Here is a 3,197-nt window from a genome sequence, read left to right on the forward strand (position 1 = left end):
TGTTTGGTTGCCCACATCGAGCCCAACCAGGCCGGCACGGAAAGGAAGAGGCCTATTTGGTTGCTTGGTTTCACTGTTGGGCCTGCATCGCGCGCTTCTCAAAGCAGCCCAAAGCCTGGCTCGCTGGAAACACTCGGATCGACAGTTTCTCACGAGCCAGGCTGAGTGCGGCGCGAGGTTGCACGGGCGGGTGCAACGCGAGGGCGAGGGCGATGGCGGGAGATGGGAAATCTGGCGCGCCGTCCCGGCACCAAATCTAGCCTCACCCCCTTTCTACTCGCTCACCCATAGCCACTTTACTCCCTACTGCCTCACCACCGGTGGCGGCTGCGATTTCAGATCTGCGCTAGAGGCGGCGGCGGCGGAAGAGGCGGCGGCGTTTGCGGCGGATTTGGTGCGCCCCTTACTGTTGGGCACCGTCTGGTCGACCTTGTCTGTGCCATGGCTCCCCCTACGCCATCCTTGTCTCTGATGCCGGTAAGGAGGACCCCCTCCCACCTTTGTTAGGTCAGTGGTTAGGCCGTTAGGCAAGGTGTAGGATCGATTTCCCACTGAATGAACCGTCGATGTCGACTAGGTTATGGACGCACGGATGAGGCTGATAATTTAGGCAGCAGCACTGATAAGTGTGATTCAGGCATGGGTCATGTTCATGCACCAAAGAGCTGTTCGTCGTGCTGGGAGACCTTTGATCCGCTATGGTCCAATGTTTATCTGGGAACAGGAGATGATCCAAAATCTGAACTACATCTACAACTGCAATGACGTCGAGGCTCTGTAGATGCTTCGAATGAAAAGAGCACCATTTGCCAGGCTTGTCAAGACCTTCAGGAGTATAGGGCTGCTACAAGATAATATCAACACCAGTGTGGAAGAGCAAGTGGCCATGTTCCTCCATGTTGTTGGCCATAACCAGAGGTTCAGGGTCATTCACAACACGTTCAAGAGATCAATGGAGACCATCTCTAGATACTTCAAGCAGGTGCTTTTTGCTGTTGGGGAGCTTAGAGGAGAGATGATCAGGAGACCATCTGGCCAGACTTCACCCAAGATTTGCGGAAGCCCAAGATGGTATCCATACTTCAAGGTGAGCATTGACAATATACACTTTTCATGGCTTGATATGCTTGTATTGTTCAAGTTGAGCACTAACACAGGCTTGTGATGCCATTTTCAGAATTGCATTGGGGCAATAGATGGTACTCATGTCACTGCCAGGGTTCCTAGGTCACAGTCTGCAGCATACAGGGGAGGAAGCACTACACAAGCCAGAATGTGCTTGCTGCTGTTGACTTTGATCTGAAGTTCACATATGTGCTGGCTGGCTGGGAGGAATCAGCGCATGATGCTAACATTCTCAGTGACAGCATGAGTCGACCTGATGTGATCAACATCCCCGACTGCAAGTTCTACCTTCGAGATGCCGGCTATGCATGTTGGTCGGGTGTTCTTCCACCCTTCAGGAAACCCAGGTACCATCTCAACGAGTTCTCTGGTAGGAACTATCCTAGGACTGCACAGGAGCTGTTTAATTTCAGACGCTCCAGCCTGAGAGTAACAATTGAGAGGGCATTTAGAGCTCTGAAGAATAGGTTTAAGATCCTGGATCAGAAGCCATGCCACCCATATTCCACTCAGGTTAAGCTTGTTCTTGCTTGTTGCATTCTGCATAACTGGATCCTCCAGTGGGGCTTTGATGAACACGTGCCTGAGGAGGAAGAGGTCGAGCCTGACGATGTTCTTACCTCGGGCCATGGTGTGGAGGCATTTGACAATGACGCTTGAAAAAACAAAAGGTTGGAGTGGGCAGATGCAATGTGGCTTAACAGAGGCCAGTGCAGGATTTGAAGAAGAGGAAGAAGAAGCATCAACAGAAGCAGAAGCAGAAGCAGAAGAAGAGGAAGATCTGGTAGCAGCAACACCGATGAACTATCCCCTATTTAGCCAATGGCTCTTAATAATTTGTTCTGTCATTTGATAGTAGTTAGGATGAATTGTCATTTGTTTAACTACCTGACACTACATGTTCAAATTGTGTGTGGTAAGCTCACCACTAGTTAGAAGTGGTGACAACACCTTATGCAGGTTGCAACCAAACACCATGTCATATGTGCGCCTAATGCAATACGGGCAACCAAACGTCGGGTCAAAAATGATTGTCTCATACAACTAAGATACATGCAGGCAACCAAATTATGTGCATCTAGGGTCTTTTTGCCTGCATCTCCTCAAACCGGCTCATTAGAGCCAGGCTCGCCGGGCCAGGGTTGATTGGCAATGTAACCAAACACGCCCATAGCGCCCCGTCCATCTCGGTGAGCTTGTTGTTCGACGAGTAGTACTGTAGCAGCGTCCTGAGGTTGTCTTTCACCCGGGAGACCAGCGACGACAGTCTGAAGCCGACCATCATGAGGCACGCCTTCCATTTGCCTAACATCTCATGTCGCCCCACCCACCCTCGCAGGCAACGATGTTCACGTCCCTGGCGAGGCAGTACTGCTCCATTCTGGTCCTCTCCTTGGGTACCTTGGCGCTCTACGTCGATGGACTCGAAAATGGCGGTGTATTCGAGGGTCTCCGCGAACCTCTACGTGAAGGGGCCTGTGTTCATGTTGAGTTCCCGCTCCACAATGGTGACCACCTTGGGCGACATCTGCTTCACCAGCCTAAGGACCCGGTCTCAATGGTCGGCTGCACTCACGCTTTCATCAGGGATCTAGTGCAGCGTCAGGTTGAAGTTCAATGAATTCTGAGCTACCTGTTTCTTAGTAATATGTTATTTGAAATACTGTTCCTTTTTTTTATCCTTATCTGTTTCATACACTTCTTTCTTTTAAACCACAAACATTGCAATGTAGCCAATTGAGTTGAGACCACAGATTCCAGGGTGACATTGTACCAACTACATATTCCTAGTTCACGCTAGGAGATATTAGAACAGAAAGGTCTCATCGATGATTCGACAATGGTGGTAAGTTCTCTTCAGACTCTCTAATATTATGATCCTTTGTGTGCTTCTCTGTGCATTGTTGTAGTTGTAATAGTGAATTGCAGGCTTATTCTGTTATTTTTATGAATTTATTTTAATTCTGCTCCTTCTTTAACCAATTTTGATGGTATGTTAACATAATGTATTTGACATGGGTGAATTTTATTCACATTTAGGTACTTAATTATTATGCATGATACATGGGTTG

General features: G+C 48.8%; 1 pseudogene; it reads left to right on the forward strand.

Moving 5' to 3' along the window:
- The first annotated feature begins 580 nt into the window (after nucleotides 1-580).
- Nucleotides 581-1,824, forward strand: LOC123107901 (putative nuclease HARBI1; annotated as a pseudogene).
- Nucleotides 1,825-3,197: the final 1,373 nt, after the last annotated feature.

The sequence above is a fragment of the Triticum aestivum genome, chromosome 5A, assembly GCF_018294505.1.
Source record: "Triticum aestivum cultivar Chinese Spring chromosome 5A, IWGSC CS RefSeq v2.1, whole genome shotgun sequence".
NCBI classification, from domain to species: Eukaryota; Viridiplantae; Streptophyta; class Magnoliopsida; order Poales; family Poaceae; genus Triticum; species Triticum aestivum.